Source organism: Heliangelus exortis, chromosome 12 (assembly GCF_036169615.1).
Source record: "Heliangelus exortis chromosome 12, bHelExo1.hap1, whole genome shotgun sequence".
Classification (NCBI taxonomy): domain Eukaryota; kingdom Metazoa; phylum Chordata; class Aves; order Apodiformes; family Trochilidae; genus Heliangelus; species Heliangelus exortis.
Window position 1 is genome coordinate 9,264,949 of NC_092433.1, and position 19,103 is coordinate 9,284,051.

At 45.6% G+C, this 19,103-nt stretch overlaps 1 long non-coding RNA gene across 1 annotated transcript; it reads left to right on the plus strand.

The window, feature by feature from the left end:
* The first annotated feature begins 1,937 nt into the window (after nt 1-1,937).
* Nucleotides 1,938-18,974, plus strand: LOC139801533 (uncharacterized). Its single transcript, XR_011728228.1, has 3 exons — nt 1,938-2,445; nt 5,348-5,426; nt 18,646-18,974. It is a non-coding gene; the product is annotated as an uncharacterized lncRNA (long non-coding RNA).
* The last annotated feature ends 129 nt before the right edge of the window (nt 18,975-19,103 follow it).

The following is a 19,103-nucleotide window of genomic DNA, read 5'->3' on the forward strand; positions in this document are numbered from 1 at the left end:
TTCAAGCAATTACACAACCAATCTGTCCAAGTTTAGTGAACACATTAGCTAAAGGTAAGTAAGTTTAGCAGTGTATTTTCTTTAACACTGTGGAAAGTGGAAACATAAGCCATGTGTCTGATGTGTGCTCCATACAGATGAGTTTGAAATGCTGGCTCCATTCTGAAACATCGTAACTATTACAGTGAACTTTTTAAAAGTGTATTATTGCTGCTAATATTATGTGTATGTATTTTAAAAGTAATTTCCCTGGGCTCCAATAAAACATTGTAACAGAGTTTTGTTCTCTAAACAATTTTAACCCGTGTTTTGCCTTTTGGGCAGTACTTTTGGCCCCCAGGCACTGCAGAAGAAAAATTGCTGGCTAAGTAACACCAGATGCAGGAGAGACTGCTGGCCGCTAGAGAGCTCCCAGATGAGGTGACCTTTCAGGCTGAAAAGCAAATATGTTTGGTAATGAAAGCAGAAATCCTCTTTTACTTTAGGACACAGGGACTAGCAATGAAACACAGAAAGTTTTCTTGCTTGTGCTGCAGCAAGAATCTTTAGCCATAATTGCAGATTTCATGCTTCAAATCAAAAGTCTCAAAGCTGCTCTCCCTTCACAGCAAGGTTTCAAAATTTGTCTTAAATGTTGGCCCTTAAGTCACACAGTGGGGCTCAATGGCAAACTGCTGCAGCATGGGGGTTACATGTCTGATAGCATCTCCTGTGCCATCAGTGGTGTAGCCCCTGGGGTGCCACGTGTCACCTGGAGTTACAGAGCTGGACTTGGAGCCTCCTGCTCTGGAGAGGAAGGGCAGGGGGTTCCTCTTACCCTCCCTTTCCCTTGCTCAGGTTCCTCTTTTGTCAGGGCTCCTGTTGTAGGGGGAAAAGTCACCATTTGTGTAACTTTGGAAGTCTGACTGCTTGAGGGGCCTGGCCAGGGTATGCATGGATGGGCCTTTGGGAATCACCTGGGGAGGAAGAGAGGCTGGGGGGGTACATCTACCTCAGAGGGGCTGGCCGAGGGTCATGCTGCTTATATGGGGCCAAAATGCACCGTGTTTGCTCAAGGGTCCCAGGAAAGCTCTGAGAGGAAATGCTCCTGTCCCTGCCACGTGTGACCTTCCCTGTTGCGACCTGCAGCCTGCCCACCTGGAATGTCCTTCTGCAGAGGAGGCTGGTAAGTGTTTGCCCCTGTGCTCTTGACTGCCACTGCAGCTGGGGGACAGAGCAGTCCATATGTGACAGCAACTCCAAGAGCAGGGTTGCATCCTGAACCTTGGTTTTATGCCTAGAAAGGAGTGTGTGAAGAAGCCTTCTTCAGGGACACACTTTACTGAATTTCCCAGGGGGCCAGAAACCTAAAAATTCCCATTTGCAAACTCTGAAGAATCTGCACATGGCACATGTGGTGGCTAAAGGTGAGCACAAGCCTGCAGCAGGGGACAGAAAGCAGAATCTTGAAATGCAGAAAGCGTTTCCATCACCCAGCAGTTGTACAGCAGTGAAGTGCAGGAGGAACGTGGAGGTCAGGGCTGACATCATCATTTAACCATTTAATACATCTTGCTGGAAATAGAAGCATTTTGAGTTCCTGGTGGCTGGCCCTAACCTGTCCTGTGCATTAGGGTAGTACCATGTGGCAGCCATTGGCTTCAGCAACCAGAGAGCTGGAAACCCAGTGGGCTGTGAGAGCCAAGCACAGGCATCTTCTTCCCTGCACTCTTGCAGGAGCAAAACTGTTTTGTTTTGAGCTGGAACACCAAACCCTGTCCCCTGGAGCCCCTCTCTGATTAAAGAAAGGAAAGAGGTGTGTGCCCTGGAATTCGTATGGCCAGGGTAGGGCTGGCTGAGGGCTCCTGGCAGCAGGTCTGGGGCTTGGATGGTTTAGGGCCACCACCCAGCAAGTTCTTGTAGATCTGGGTTTCTCCTCTCCCAAAAGTGAATTTCCCAGGGGCTTGGTGAGAAAGGGAAAAAAGTGCTGCCAAAGGTTTTCCCCTTCTCTTCCCAAGCATTAGCCCCCAGGGTCTCCAGCAGGGATTTGGCAGCCACAGGAATGCGTGGGAATACCAATACCGGAGACTTCAGGACGGGGCTTGGGGGTGTAAGCTGTTAAGAGGACGATCTCACTGTGGGCTTCTCTGCAGCAAACTCACTCCCAAGTCTCAGAGCAAAACTGCCCATCCTGACCCCCCACGTCCTGGTCTTGCTCAGGTGTGTGTCCTCATCTCCAGCAGCAAGGGTGTCCTCAGCATCCCCAGCGAGGGACCAGCGCAGCGGCACTGCCGGCCCTGCTCGTGTTTTGCCTTCCAGGTCGTGAAGGAGTTAAACTTTTCAGATGGAAAACGAACTGAAGATCAAACCAACAGCCTGTTGACCTCCCGTTGCTGGGACAGCAGCAACTCCCCAGCCCAGCAGTTTCATCCATTGCTCGTCGGGGCTGGCTGGGAGCAGCAGCGGGTAGGTGCGAGGGGCGATGGTTGGTTGGGCATCAGGCGGGACCTGCCCTCAGCCCTGCGGGACCCCCGGGGCTGGGGTGGAGGGTGATGGCAGAGCACGGTGGTCTGTGGGATGGAGGGAGAGCCAGGAGGGTTGTCCCTGATACACTTTCAGAAAGGGGATTGCTCAAAGTGAGCTTGTCCTAACAACATCCAGGAAAGTGTGATTTTCTTGCTTTTTGGAACACCCGATCCTGAGGCTTCGGAAACAAGACACTTTGGGAATTGAGCTCCTTATATTCAGCTAGGGAGGGTACTGTGGGTTTATTTCTCTCTGATGAGAAAGTAATGGTATCCAAATTCTTTGATCCTGTCCTCTGATGATGGGCAGTTATTTATCATTAAATGCAAACAGCGTGGGATGTTGGTTTACAGTTTCTAAACAATGAAAGGTCTTCTCGGTATAAATGGAAGTTGTTTTGTTTTGTTTTGTTTTGTTTTTTCCTTGAGCTGGAAACATCATGGTCTAAGTAACATCAGACACAGCCTGTTGTGCTAAGTCTGTGCTGTCTCTCTTTCTCTCTAGTTTATTGAATGATAGCAAGCACTGGTTTAAAGACACTGTCTTAGAAATTTGGATGTTCATTTTGTAGTAATAAAGTGGTGTAGTGTTACATAAGGATCTGCATAAGAATTTTCATGTAATTTACATTGTAAAATGTAATAATTTCATATTGTAGTAATAATTTCTCTTCTTTGGAAATCAAAGCTGAATCAAAACTGATGATCATTTTTGGTGAAGAAACAAGAATTATACTTTATTCAAAGAAAAACAAGTAGAACCACATCCCTGTAAAATTAAAACTAAAGTAGTATATCATTCCCCTCTCTCCAAGAATATCCTTAGCCCTTATGTGTTATATGTTTTTCCCTAGATCTAAACTAGTAAATGTATTTCCCTAAAATCTGAGACATTTCCTTTTTTAATTGAAATTGTTTTGGGATGGTGTCTGAAAGAGATTGCCAGGCAGATGGCTGCTAAGTTGTAGTTTCTGAACAGACAAATGGAATAGCAATTACTGTGTTTCAGAGTCAGGAAAGCTCAAATTGCTTTTTACTGGCCTCCTAGTCATTACAACCCAATTCCCATAAGGTAATTTCTGGCCAGAGACGAGGCTCTTTAATTACAGAAAAGCAGATCTCCCTGTAACTGCACCTGATTGACTGTTCCATATCATGAAGAAACAAGTCAGTGTTATTCTTCAGTAGCATGAACTCTTCCAAATGCTAATGTGTGGAGAGAAAGAAAACATTTATTTGTATTACCCTCTGAAAAACAGCCTCCAGACATGTTCTTTGCAATGATAGCAGCCTGTATGTCCTCTTGCCTTGGTCCCAGCACCTTCTCCAGGGGTTACTAGCACAGCCATGAACCCCTCTGCTGGCCATCCCAAACCCAAGCAGGGAGTATATTTCCAAGCAAGGAGAAGGAGGCTGTGGGATGCATTAAGGCAGGAGATCTGAGAAGTCATTAGTAGAAATGGAGCAGGGAGCTCTGCCCCTGATTGCACCCTGGAGACAGCCTGTGGCTGCTCAGTGGGGCTGATGGAGTGTTTGGGGACATCTCCTGAGGCCAGCCAGCATCTGATATAGGTGACATCGGAATTCTCCCTCGTGTTTCATCTCTTAGAACATCAAGGAAGGGATACTGGATGCTACTGCTTTTGCCATGCAGCTCTCTGGCTTCACACCTTCCTGTGACACTGGGGATTGCCCTGCAGTCATCCCCCTCTGCCCCACAATGTCAGGAGAAAAATGCCCATAGGCAGCTGCTAATGTGTCAAAGGGGAGCAGAACCTGCCCAGGCTGGTGGGGTTTATTCAACAGGGACTTGATGCTACTCCCATTCAAGTGGATATTAAAACTCCCATTGATGTTTTTTATTTACTCATGACTCTCCCTGGACTCCCCCTGGACTCTCCCTGGCCACTGCTGCTGTGCCCGGCGTGTGCAGGGGACCCACGGTGTGGCCGTGCAGAGGAGTCTGCTGTATCCTGTTTTTGTGAAGGGCTTTTCCTCTTAGTAGTTGTAGTGAAAACAAACATGTGGGAGAACAATGGGCTTTTTTTTTTTCTGTTTTCCTCTACAATTTAAAATACATTTAAAAAGCCCATTAAAATTAAATAAAGAGTGTTAACAACAACAAAAAAAGAGATACCTATATGTTAGTGAGGAAAATAAGCGTAACTATGTGAACACACAATCACAAGCACAAAGGTCACTTGCCTTCCTGATCTCAGCCTGTATTTTTGCAGTTGAAAGCCTATTCATTAAATACCTTGTGAAAACAGGGCACTGGTAAAGCAGAACAATGCCTGTGCCATAAAACTGTTATCTGTAATAAAGGAGGGTCTGCTTCACACCCCAGAGAAACACCCTCGCACATAGCTGTGGGACTTTGCAATCTTCTGAGTCATCACCTCAGCAGGGAGCAAAGGGGAGTCTGCAGAAAGGATTTCCTTTCTTTGGAAAAACCCGGAGGTATTTTATTTATTGTGTCTAAAATATTTTGCAATAAGCAAATCTGAATAATTCTAGTTGCTGTAAAAATGGAAGTAATGGGAAGATACTTATTCTTTCTAGGAGTAAAATTTAGGATCACTGTTCATAGGATGAACCGCTCCCAAGGAAACAGGGATGAGATACAATACAACAGGTTGAACAAACAATTAAATTGTTCCTATTTAAAACAACTTAAATTGTTTCTATTTAAATTACTCGTATTTTAGAGAAACACCTGGTGATGATTTTCCATGTGCAGTGATGGAGAATCCAGAGTACTAGGTGGCTAAGGGTGCAGTTGTTCTGCCTTTTCCCTCTGGGGGGAGAACCCCTCTCCTCTGACACTGCTCTTCCTCACACAGGTGCTGCAGCCCATGACCACCTCTCACCTTGACCTTCTCAGCAGCAGCAGATCAAGCTCCTGAAGCCCTTTGTTTCCAGGTGGGTGCAGCTTTCCAGAATGTTTATTTGGGATGGGATTATTAATGTCAACAACAAAGTCCAACATCTCACTGACAGAAACTTGCACTAAACCCAGAAAAATATGAGATAAATTTTACTTTTAAAAGAGCCCAAGTACAGGGCTCTCTAGATATTACAGATTTAGGTTTGCTTTATGTTTGGGTGTCACCAGTTTATTAAACAACAGCTGCTTGTCAGGATGCTTCAAAGGAGTCTGTGTGTGGACACCAAGGTGGTGACACCTTCCTGACCCCATCCCTCAGTAGGCAGTGAGAAAGGCTGAGGATGTCTTGGTGGGACATCTGAGGATGTCTTGGTTGAGTTTCATCCCAACCTGTTTAATTTCTGTTGAAATCAAATTGTTTAGTGAAATTGATATGAATTTGAAGATATTATTTTAAGGTTGGGAGAAAGGAATATAAGGTGCAATAATGCATTCAACAGTATTTTGTAACATTTTGGATTTACTTTGAAACAATACATCCTATCAAGATTTGGCTTGCTTTTATTTGATCTAACACATAATACAAAGTAAAAAAAGGACAGTTTTAAAGCGCTTCTGAAACTGAGGGGAGCAGCTTTTTACCATCATCCCCCTGAGAACCCTACACATCAGAGTTTTGGCTCTGACTTCTAACAATGCTAAATTTAAAAATCATTTGAAAATAGGGCTCAACCTTTCTCACAGCTCTCTTCATAAAAAGCTGAATGTTGATGCGATAATATTCAGAACAAAGAGCACTTAGTATAAACATTTCATTTGTACTAAATAAATTACCCTTGGCCTTACAGTCACGTTATTGGTGACAGCTCATATAGCCTGCACCCTTCCCCACTAAAACACCAGAACGAAGCAAATATACATCGTTGGGAAAAATTCCTTGTTTTTTGTCAAAGCGCCCAGCTTCTGTCAGCAAACATATTGTGGGAATATGAATCTGGAAACAAACAGATCATTAGAGGGTGAGTTAAGGTTTTGTGATTTAATTCTAAACATGTTGAGTGAGGGAACCAGAGATTTGCAATGCCAGGAAAACTGTGCACCAGAAGCATTTTTTTTTTTCTCTCTAATGAAAGCTGGTATTTTTATTGAATACAAAGTGCTTTGGGTGACAAAGATGGTCACACATGGAAAAGATGAAGTTCCGTTTGTTCTGGAGAATTACGAAGATCACTTGATGAGAAGTAACGTGTCAGTGGAAGTTTTACATTCTTTCCTTTGTGGAAATTATTCATCCATTTAAAGAACTTTATTAACAAGGTGCGATAATTTTCTATTGTTAAAAAGAAAAAGTGTACAGAAGACCTCTTCTTGCACAAGACGTGGGCTTATGGAGTCATAACCCTGCTGGGATTACATCTGTGCTTTGCCCTGCTGCTGCTGTAACAGGGCTGAGAAAACAAAATGTCTTCCCCTTTCCAAGCATCCTTGGTGGACTGAGTGTGTGATGGGGTCCCGGTGCTGCTCAGACCATGCTGACAGCCAGAGCTGCTTGTGCTGGGGACCATCAGGAAGCCAGGGAGCCAGAGGAGTTCTTTTCAGGTCCCCTGAGAGGACTTGGAACTGGTCTGTGGAGTTCTGACACGGCCCTGCCATTCCCAGCATTTTAGAGGAATGCAATCAGAGGTAGTAGGAATGCCCCCAGGGGCAGGGAGGGAGCAAGGCCTTTGTCCCCCAGCCTAAAATGATGCATCCCCTGGGGTGGACTGTGGGATGGTTACCAGGCTTGTGCCTCCTCTGGGCTTTCATTCTTGTGAAGCATCCCAAAAGTCCCTGCCCAGTGCCTAGACACGTCACCATAGAATGGCTATCCTGAACTGCCCCTGCCCCTGCTCTGCAGGGACACTCACGGGGGCAGTCTGTGTCATTGTGTATTTTGGCAGATGCTGGAGCTTTGCTCTCAGGGAAAAGCTGCTTTGGTCTCTCCCCTTCCTATAGACAAGCAGCTACTGTCTTGGCCCTATAGCTGTTGTAAAGGCAGCCTGAGCTGCCTCTGCAAAGCTTCCCCAAGCCTCATGAGCTGTTTGAAGCTGGGCATATCCTCCCTGGGGGGATGATGGAGCTCAAGCTTCAAGGTGGCTTCAGCTGCTGTTCCTGCTCATGATCCATTTGCTGCCACATGCCAGAGGCTTTCCTCATGCTGAGAGCATGTCTTCTCTCACCTGATCCTTCTGCTGTGCTGTCTGTGGTGTGTTCAGGCTTCCAGTTATGTTGATATAGAGTTTTATATGCTGCTAATTTTATAGTGGGGCAGAGGTTGATCAATACTTTCTGCTATTTCCTGCTTTCTCTCACAAACCTGGTTCAAATTGGTATTAACCAACCCTCCCTCCAAAAAACCCCTCCTAGCTCTGAGAATCCAGCCCCACATTCAGGGTAGTGGTGACAAGGGACACACAGGATACACCCATGATTGTCTTGAGGTGGAAGGAGCAGATTTTTTTCTGCCTTTTTTTTTTTTACCTGCAAGAGTACACTGCTAGAGCAAGGGAGCACTGCCTGGAGATACTGGGTTGTAGTGAGAAGATACCAAATGATAGGTTCAGAAAATCTGCCTGTTGGGATCTGAGGCTACATTCAGAAGTGGTAATGGCCTGGATAATGTGTTGTTTATTGCAAACAGGCATCTGCAGTGGTCTTGAAGGCCTGGATGTCTGACCGCCCAGCTACATGCATCAAAACCCCTGTTAAGAATTTCAACTCCAAACTCAGCCTCCAAAGCCAAGCAGTGATGGTATCACATTCGCTTTTCATTTCTGCATGGGCACCATGCCCATGCAGTTATAAGACAGCTGATTCTGATTTTTATGTAGTTCATTGTTTACTTATGACTTACTATAAAGTTGAGTTTGTCTTATTTATGAGCAGCCAAGAAGATATGGGATTTCATCCACTGGGTAATGACTCATTCATTGGGTTGGACTCTTTAGCTCCTAATACGTGACACATTTTGGACTATTGGATGAACAGCATTTCTGCATGAGCCCAAATTAAATGCTGTGAATGGAAATAATTAGTTATCTGTTTTTAAAGTCATGTTTGTACCTGGGTTTGTGCCAGTTCAGCACTGGTCTTATTCCACAATGATGTGCACAAGGGCAGGATGAGTGGCTGTGCCTGTATGGCTATGAGGGGGCACGAGGAGCTGATGAACAGTGTTTTATGGTCAGACTTTCTCAGGGCTGACTTTGCTTTGTTTCTGCTACACAAGGAAAAGCTTTGCAGTGCTGGAGTGTTCAATACTTTCTATGAACTTTAATGACTCCAGCACTTCTTGTGCTGCTGCAAACAATTTGAGAAACTAATTTGTAAAATCGCTCATAAAAATCCCATGTTCTTTGTCTAATAATAAAGCTCCTCGACTGGAAAAAGAAACACAAACCTTCAGAAAGCGCAGCTCAGCAGGAGAGTACTTTAGCTGCTCTTGTTTCGGGCATGCTTTCCCCTCCCGTGGGTGCGTCATGCCCAGTGAGTTCAGCAGGAAGGATTCGTGCACAGTCAGAAATATCGCCCCCGGTAACGCTTGACTACGTAAGGAAAATGAAGGTGGTTTTTTTTTTTTTTTTTTAAACCTTTTCCCTCTCCTCCTCCTTCCCACTCCTCTCGCAGATGGGATAGGTACCATGGGAAATGTTGGAGTAACTTTGTTGCAGCGACCAGTTGTTAGGGCTTAAAAGTTTTCGCAGCCAGGAGCCCTGCCAGCAGAAATTTATGCCTCCATTTCAGCAGTAATGATGCTTCCCGGAGCGCTCGGCTGGCGGATTGCTGGGAGGCAGTGGCAGGGCGTGTGGGGGACTCGCCATGACATAACCACATTCCTGCAGCATTAGGAGATGTTCCCAGGCTGCGGCAGGGGCAGCACATCCCCTTCCCTGCCTCCCGCCCAGCCAGGGTTCTCAAGGTTCGAGGAGAGCCTGCACCAGGTTTAGGTGACTTCCCCGGTGTGGGTTTGTGGGGATTTTTATCAAATAAAATTAATAATTGTTTTGCTGGGGTTTCGTAGAATCGTAGAGTTGCTTTGGTTGGAAAAGACCTTTAAGATCATCGGGTCCAACTGCCAATCCAGCACTGCTAGACCCACCACCAAACCATGTCCCTCAGCACCACAACTACAGGTCTTTTAGATCCCTCCAGGGATGGTGGTTCCACCACTGCCTCAGGCAGCCTGTGCCTGACACCCTTTTGGGGAAGAATTTTTTCGTAATATCAAACCTAAATCTTCTCTGGAACAAACTGAGGCTATTTCCTCTTGTTCTATCTCTTCTTACTTGGAAGGAGAGACCAACAAGGTTGGACTACCTGGCTCCAACCTCTTTCAGACAGTTGTAGGGAGCAAGGGCTGCTTTTTGTTCTCCAGACCCTTCCTCAGCTTCTTCTGGACTCTTGTCTGGACACGCTCCAGCACCTCAACGTCCTTCTTGTCTTGAGGGGACCAAAACTGAACAGAGGGTTTCAGATCCAGGCGAGTGCCCTGCTCCCAGAGGTGCCAGCCCTCAGTATGAACCAGGCCGGTTCGGGACAGTCCCGGGTGTCGGCACAAGGGGGCAGCCGTGCCCGGTGCTGCTGGGTCCCCTTTCACCTCCCGCCCCTGGCCGGGAGCCCCTGTCCCCTCCCGGCACCCTGCGGAACCCCTCAGCCCGATCCCGCGGGTCCCGGCTTCGCTTCTAACCCTCAGGAGATCTGCAGGCTTTAATCCAGCACTGAGGTGAAGGGCTCCTGGCAGAGCGCTCTGGGGCAGCGTATCCCTTCGTCCGCCAAGGCCAGCACCTAAATTTTGCTCTAATTGGTGCTTCCGAGAGGTGCCGGAGGGGCTGGGATCTGCCAGGAAGGGAATCTGAGCTCCACCAGACGCTGCTCTCCTGCTCTGAGCCTTCTAGGCTGGAGTACAAACCTCGAAGCCGTTTTGCAGATGCTCTTCTCCAGTTGCAACCACTTCATCCCGCCCCGCGCTTTGCTGCAGTAAACTCACTGCTCTCAGGAAAAGGAACCAGGGAGAGGATTTTTTTTTTTTTTTTTCAGAAGGAAAATTCACTGTTGCTCTGAGGACTACAGAAAACATTAAGGGACCGCTCTACCCTTGGGTTTGCATGAGGCCAAGCACACATGGACCTCCGAGGCTGGTGAAGGAGTGGGAGGAAGGCTCCTGTGGGGCCAGACCAGCGTGTCACAGGCAGGGCATGGCCCATCAATCGGTACCGAGCACCCAGGTGCAGCATCAGCACTGTGGGCTCACAGCCAGGTTTGTGCTTTACTCACAGGAGTGAAGGCTCTGTCTGAGGACCCTTCCTACCAGCTGCTCCCGGAGAATCGGAGATAACTCAGGTGTGCAGGTGTGTGCCCTGCTCAGCCCAACACTGACCCAGTCAGAGCAGGAGCTTGCCAGTCACAGTGCCAAAAGGACCAAAGTCTGAGCAGAATGAAGGAGAAGTTTTACATCCATTCAGTTAAGAGAAGATATATCCAGAAGACAGTTGTTCAGAAAGCAGGAGAAGGGGTTTCTTGTGGGTACGCTTGGACCTGCTGGTGTGTATTGCAAACCCAGGATGGGGGAGATTTCTGGTCCCCAGAGGAGGTGCTGCCCCTCCCTCCCTGGCCTTGAGCCTCAAAGGCCAAAAGCAAACAAGGGCTACCGTAGGCAACTGGGTGGCTGTGCCTGTGCAAGCAGCCAGTGCCTCTGAGAGGGACCAGAGATAACCCAGATATTTGCAAGGCTTCTGCAGCCCTGCCTCAGGCACTGATGGGCTGCTGTGCTTCTGGGCCTCTGTGGGGCTCCCATGTAGCCCAATTGGGCCCAGTTAGATTGCCTCCATCCTGCTGCAACCCCTGTTATCTCTACCACTGTAAAGAAAAAACCCACTTCCCTGAGGCTGCCATATCTTTATCTCTTCCCTCTCCCTTCTCTAATAGCACTGTTGCAGCAATGGGGAAGCAGGGACTAAGTCATGGTGACCACTTTCAAAAAAGGATCTCAAGCCATGGCCCAACCCTATCCTAGTTATATTTCACTTTTGCTCACTTAGATTAGCAGGATTGGACTTGGCAGGGCTCCTTTTTTATCCTTTGTGTCACAGCAGCCTCTCTATTGGTGTTTTAACCTGTAAGGAAGCCACAATGTACAGCTTACAAAGACAAGGTTCCTCGCTGCGAGCACTGCACCAGATGGCTGATGTGGAGTGCAGTGCCAGCTCCTGCAGCACTGTTGAGTTGCCCTTTGAAATGCACTGTTCTTTGATTGAAGAGGATCTGTTTTACTTTTTGGTCCTTTTCAATCAGACAGTGTGTGACCAGGCTCATTCTTGATATTATCTCCTGCTTCAGGTCTCTGTCAGGCACATAAGGAGCAAGAGGTTCCAGCTGCTCAGCCAGCTCCACCTTTCTGATGCTCTCTTCTCCCAGCAGCATAACTTCTGTTGTTTGTTTGATTGTTTGTTTGTTTGTTTTTTAACTGATTTTGGAGCTGCTTTTCAAAACCTAGAAATCACTGTTGCAAGACAAACAGGAGCATAAGAATTGCATGTTTTGCCCTGCAAGACAAAAGCAGGACCAGAGCAGAGTAAGGAGTCCCCATGAGTGACTCTTACAGTTAAGAAATGTTTGCACCCAGAAAAGCTCCTGGGAATAGCTAAGGCATAGAATGTGCTGTAGGGATGGCTGATCTCCTCAGCTTTCTTCCTACCCTGTTTTCTGCTGTCTGGGGCCTCTGTTGTCTCTGGACAAACTCCTTGGAACTGTCCTTGGACACCAGGTCTCCCATTACCTGCTGGTTCCAGCATGTCCTGGGCTGCTGTTTTTCTCCCATCCACCCCTAGGGTGGTGTCTCCAATTATTTTCTGGGACAATGGCAACACCCTTCTCTTTTCCCCCAGCAGCTGCTTCTTGCACCCACACAGCCGCCTCCACCTTTCCTGGTCGCAGGGTGTTGCTGGGCAGAGCTCAGCCATGGGACATTGCTGTGCTGCAATATATTAAAGGGAGAACTGATGAAAAACAACATGGGAGGAACAGTGGCTTGAGGATGGTAACTGCTGGCCACATCCAAGTGCTTCTCTGTCACCCTTTATTATTCCTGCTTCTCACCCAAATCAAAGTGATGCTACCTGTAGAAGCCTCTGCCATTCTTCCTGGTTCTGCAACATGTTTAAAAGGTTGGCTTGCTTTTGAGCAGAGAAATGCCCCCAAATATATGGCCTCCCACATACAAGCATTTATGGAGGAAGTTAAATTCTCTAATTGCTTCACTGGATCAAGCCCAGGCTGCCACTGTGCTGGGCTGAGCAGCAGAACAATGCACAGCCCTCGTGCCCTTATGCGCCAGCCAAGGCTTATCAGCCCATGTAGGGGCTAATAAAGCAGCTTTCAAAATGAGTCAGTAGACTTAAGGCTTCTTATGAAACATTTCTGTCTGGGAATATTTTTTTGAGAAATGTCTAAAAAAAAAAGAAAGAGTGATTTCAGCCTTTTGCAGAAAGCAAATCCACTTGAAGCTTTTTTTTTTGGGTTGATTATTCACTGCCATGGGAACACTGCAAGGGGGGCAGTAGATACAAGCACTGCTCAGCATTGTGCCTTTCTTCTGAAACCTCTGGGATGTGTGCGTTTTCACTCACACCGTGCACTGGCATTCCCACCCGTGTGGATGCTGCATCCCAGGGTGAGCTCCGGGAGAGCTGAACGACCTCCAGCTTTGGCTGCATGTAGGTCAACAGTTTTGTTTTTGTCACACAGACCAGCTTGTGCTTGTTTAAAAAATATATGCTGTTCCCCTGGAAAGTGTTCCTTCCTACACTTCATCCAGCTGTCCCAAGGAGGAGCGTCGCCTCTCTTCTATAGTCAAACACAACTTTTCATCTGTACCCTGGGTTAAAACAACTCCTGAAGAGCAACTGGGGAACCCGTGGAATTTCTTGCAGTCCAGATCAGGCAGATGTGAGATGTTTTACTCTGCTTTTATGCGGTCAATCTTGCAAACTCCAACTCATGGAGTAAAAGCACAAGAAAAAAAGCTCAAACCTTGAGAAAAGTGAGTGTGCCATCTGAGGAAAAGAGCCCCAGTTACTCTGGGTGCAAGCACATGTAGTAGGTAAAGCTGGAAGCAAGCAGAGAAAATGCTTAATGAGGACCATGCCTGCGGTATCTGATAGGGGCAGGAAGCTGTGATTAGCTGCACACTGGACCATTGTGTGGTTTTGTATAGGATTTGACTTCCCAGGTAATGAAATCAGATCCTGAGTTATTTAAAAAATGCATTGCTTTTTCAAATTATTTTTCAACTTTGTGTTTGATATGTCAAGTCATGTTTATTTGGGTAAGCTACATTTTGCTGGGACACCCACAGCGTGACAATTGCTGCATTCCTGGTGCTCAGTGGAGGTTCTGGCTGGAAGCAGGCACTGCCGGGGGAATGTTTGAACCCCCAATATCAATCAGAAAAATAGATGACCCTAGAAAAATGGCAGAACTTTGCGGCATTTCCATAGAAACAAACAGAAAGGGTATTGTAGACAAAGAAATTTGGCGGTTTCTTGAATGAGCTGCAATCCCAGGGACTGCCCTGTCCTGGTTCTTTCAGTATGTGCTAAGTGCATTCCAGTTTGGTTGTCTTCCCTGACTTCAGCTTCCACAGGATAGCAAAAAGCACGAGCAGCCTCACTTTTGGCCATTTACAGCCTGTGTCAAAACTAGAGCTTTAAATTCCAGCTGCAATTCTCTCTGGGATCCAAAGCAAGAGCAGTACTGTATAGTCTGGCAAAGCACTGTGTCTGGCAGATGGAAGGCTACTTTTGGCACCAGTTTCAGCTTCTGGATACATATATAATGCAGTAAGACATATATATACATATATAATGCAGCAAGACCTCTACGTGCAGAGGAAAAAACATGTTCTTCCAAACACGGAGAGATGAAACAAATGACCCAGACACAAATGACCCAGCTGCTACTACAAGCAACTGTTGTCTAAATAGACTTTTGAATGATAAATTTCAATACAAATACCAGGACAAGTCATATTTTTTCAGCATATTTCCAGAGATCTCTCTGCCTAAACACATCCCTCTGTCTGATTTGGACTGTACTGATGTTGCGTGTTCTGCTATTGCTGTCTTCCCTGAATAACAGAGGTAGGAAGAAAAAGAAGATGGAAAAACTCAGAACAAGTTGTATCAAATGTCCTAGCCAATATTTGTATAAAGCAGAACTTTATTGCCTTCCACAGAGCTGCTGAATAAGGAAAATGCAACCCATGACGCAATCCATTGAATTCATGCTTTGACTTGAACAACTTGTCTTGGTTTTGCTTCACTTGGTAGCAATCACAATAACGAAAGGAGAGGCTTAATGACTACTTCATCAATAGAGAAGAAACACTTCCATTGTCTTTTAAAACACAGTAAATAGCGTAAGGGATGAAAAAAATGTGTGTGTGTTTGGGAAACTTGGGCACGGGAGGCTGAGTGCTGCTCCTGTGGCCTGGCTGTGACTGCTGAGCCAGGATCGGTGCTGCCAGCTGCCTGGCAGTGCCATTTATGGGCACTTAGTCATGAAATCTTGTTGAGTTATGGTATCTGCAGCTTCTGAAAAACCAAACCTTTAACGGGCCTGAGCCTCAGCTTCTCTGTCTTTAATGTTACTGGCTGAGGGCTGGATTAGTGGATGAGTCTCCCCGTGGCACTGCAAGGATTATCATCTGCACAGTGTTTGGAATGTGATATAATTTATTTTATGGCATTTGTTGCACACAGCTTTTGTTGTGATACACAATGCTGTCCTGTGTTTGGATAAGGCTATTACATGCCAAAAACTTATAAATATTTAAAATCTCCCGTTAAATTTCTAAAGCTACCAGATGCTGTAGCCCATGGCCCAGTTATTCCTTCTCTAAGCCATTGCCCTGACAACTTAAGGTTCTGCAGCCCTGGGGTACAAACCCTCAGGGTGCTGCTGCTGCTGCTGTTTTGACAGAAACCTTTGGAAAGGATAAAGGCATCTTGCTGGCTTTTCATAACACATTTCTGCTGAGATGTGACGCATCTTCAAAGTCATTTGTGTGGAGTCAGTTATAATGTGGGAAAAAAAAGCAACCAATGTTTCTTGAGTATTAGCAGCACCACTGAAATCTTTAAAAGATCCTCAGAGAAACAATAACTGAACCACTATCCGCCAGTTGTAGAGAAAAGTCCTTTCACCATGGAAGACTCAGTCCTGTATGCTCAGACTCAGCCAATTCCTGCATGAAGATAACTGTGTGGATATTGGATTAATATTTGATATTATTTCTGATTCTTGTCCTCTTACAATCAAAGCAAGCTATTGCTGAATAATGTGTTGAGCAAAGAACATGTACAGTGCCCCAAATGGCTAGGATCTCTCATAAATAGCCCATGATTTGGACTAATCCAAGAACATATCATCACATGAGACCGTGATAAAGTTGATTACCCCAAAGCAGATCTCAGACTTTATTAGTCACCCCATCATGCGCTGCCTGTCCACTGATGTCAGCAAGGCTCCATGTCACCACTCCCCACGCCCTTCTGCTTTTACAAGCCAGGCTTAAACAAGCCTTTTCTGAGTGAAACAGCTGCTGGTCAGAGCCACTACTTCCCTCTGTTACTAGGATGCTCTAAAAAAAGTAATGGCAAGTCTCCACTGCAGAGTTCCACAGTCCAGACCCCTCAAAGATGTGATAAATAATTTTTACTGAGATTATATTTCCATTAAGGATTATAACAGATTCCAGCAAGAGCAGCAGCTGACCTGTAAAGGCCAGCCAACTTTTATTTACCTTTACAGTTTAAACTATGCTCCTAATTTTTTTATTCCTGCCTACAAAGCAACTCTGTGTAAATTCTCAGAGCTTAACGCCATAGTCTGGTTTGAGAGACATTCTTCAATGTATTCTTGCTAAAAATAGAGAAACCAAATGCCATTACAATTAATTCCATTTGTCAAGGCTGCATTTTCAAAAGTAAAATATTCTAAGCAGTTTTGTGATAAAGCAGTAAGCATGGGGCAGTGGGAGACCTCTGCTGCTGAATAAACAGGGTCTTTTTAAGTTCAGCCTTGCAGTGAATTATCATGAAGAGGGAGGAAGATTATTTTTAAAACAGTGGAAAAATTCAATGACGTGGACTTTTTGCAACTGCTTAAAGAGACCATAAAAAGCAGTGACAGCATTCTTCCTTCCTTGTATATGCATTTAGTGAGCAAAAGAAGAGCTGGGTTGGAAAGATCCTCGTCATACAGGACATCAAAAGAAAAAAGTATCTGCCCTAGAGTGTAGTGTAGAAGTCTCTCTCCCTCCTTCTCTGCATTTATACATACATCCACACAAACATCTATCTGTATAAATATATACATAAGGTATTTCTGCAAGGCATATATTAGATCATTTGAAATAATATACAATACCAAGGTGGTTATCCATAAAGTATGGATTCATGGGTTAGCTTGTTTCCACTTCTCTGTCTCCTGATAAAACCTGAAACGTGTTCACTTGTGTTAAAGTGTCTTCCAACTTCATGTCAAAGGAAATCCAGTTTTTCAGGCCAAACAAGACCCCAAGAACAACCTTATCACCTTATCACCACAGGGGTGCTCTCCTACTGGCTGTGGAGGACAAGGCATAGGTGCCATACTTTTGGCCAGGCATCTTCCAGAGATGGTGCCTCTCCTGCACTGACTTCTAATGCAGGCAATGGGGTGCCAGCAAGGAATTCCCCCTCCACTGCCCATCAACCAGAAACAGTGCTCAGACCATATCTGGGAGGGTCACTTTGGATGGGGAGGAAGGACAGAAAGAAGCAGACTCTGTTCCTCAGAACAGAAGTAATTTTTCTTTTTTTCATTCTCTTCCCATAAAGCAGCCTTTTTTTCCCAATAATTGTGAAAGCAATCAGGATGCAAAAAGCTGACTTCTGCTAAAAGCCCTGTGATGTGCACGGAAGGGTGGCTGCCATGGGGGCTGCTGTATCCAGACCACCAGCATCCCACCTATCCTGCATGCTCCCATACAGCAGCAGTTCCCCCTGTGCTGCTGCTCAGCTCTGGGGCTGATGGGGTGAGCTGGGCCCTTCACATCCATTTATGTGCCAGCATGCTGCTGCTGCTGCTGGGGTGGATGGTTGGATTGATGAAATGGTGCAAAACCACTTGAGGAAACTGCTTGTTGTATGTGTTCAGAAAGACTGATTGCAGAATACATTGTTGGGATCAAGTTGTTGTGGGGTTTTTTTGTGTTTGTTTGTTTGTTTTCTGGGTCCATAGAAAAATATTACCTCTACTGAAAAACTTAGATAAATATTTAATTTAAAAATTAAGGTCCTAATATGGATTCTACATTTTTCCTGTTTAGCTTTTATTCACTGCTTTTGTTACAGAAGAAAATGGCTGAAGCTTCAGCTTTCAGTATGGCCTGTGCACAAAAATATATAAAAGAGAGTGTGCATTATTAGGTGCAGGAGTGAGAAGAAAGTGAAATTAAAATGCTATAAGCAATCTGATAATCTGGATGTGGAATGGTTGCTAAAGACTTCCAACCCAGGCCAAAGTCAATAAGAAATTAGCATCTATTAAAAGATGAAGTATAGAATAATGGAAGAAAAGCCTTTGAAAAAAGGTTCAGCTCCATGTTTCCAGCTGCTTACCCCTGGGCTGTGCTGGTGGCAGAGCTACTTCTGCAGTCACAACCTGTCCAGGCTGGGGAACCACTATGGCCTGAGCTGATTTTGCTCTGTAAGTAAAATCCCTCCATTGAAGCCATTTTTATTCAAATCCTTCTTGCTACTTGGGTAGATAATTTGAGGAAAGTGCAATGTTTGCTGTGCCATGAGATAGATAGACCTCATCATTTCAGTGTATTCAATCTGCTGCCTTTGATAATTCTAAAACTGATGCTGCCTACTGGTTCGGGAATGGTGGAAGTTTAGGCATAACTCCTACTTCACCTCATCTTCAGCTTTGTTTCTTTTTTCTTTTCTTATAAACTCACCTAATAAAACTTACCTAGTCAAGAGGAAGGAGTTGCTAGGTCTCTGGAGAAAAACCACAGAGCCGAGGTTTACTAAAGTCATTAAAATAAAACCCTTGAATGAAAATAATTGGAAATCTGTATTCTAATGTTAGTGGTGAGTGGCTCTGGTCGTTTATCTGAATTAGACTCTATTGACTGTGTTTTAATGGATTTGTTTTCTCTGACAGATTCTCACATCTTTCAGTGTGACAGCCTTGATGTGAATAGAGCTGCACGGATACGCTTTGCTTGACACCGGTGGAAAGCCAAGACTGTGAGTGTGTGCAGGAGAGCGGGCGGGTGGCACAGGCTTCCCTTGGGGCAGGGACACAGAGGGACACCTCATGCAGCTTTCACTGACCTGGGAGCCTCCTGAGATGTCTGTGTGAGAGTCATGAGGTGTCTTGCCAACCTGAACAACATCAGCATATAATGACTGCGGATGGGGTAGTTCTGTTGACTCTTTGCTGTCATCAGATGAGTCAGCGGGAAGTCACAGTCTTGTATGTCGGCAGGGAGTGGCACGGGAGGAAATCAGGGGGGGTGGAGGGAGAAAGAGAGAACCCTCCAAGACTTCAAACCTTCCTTGATTACTTTTTGAAGGGTCCATTTTCTTTAAATGGTAGATAAAATGGTATCGTACAGA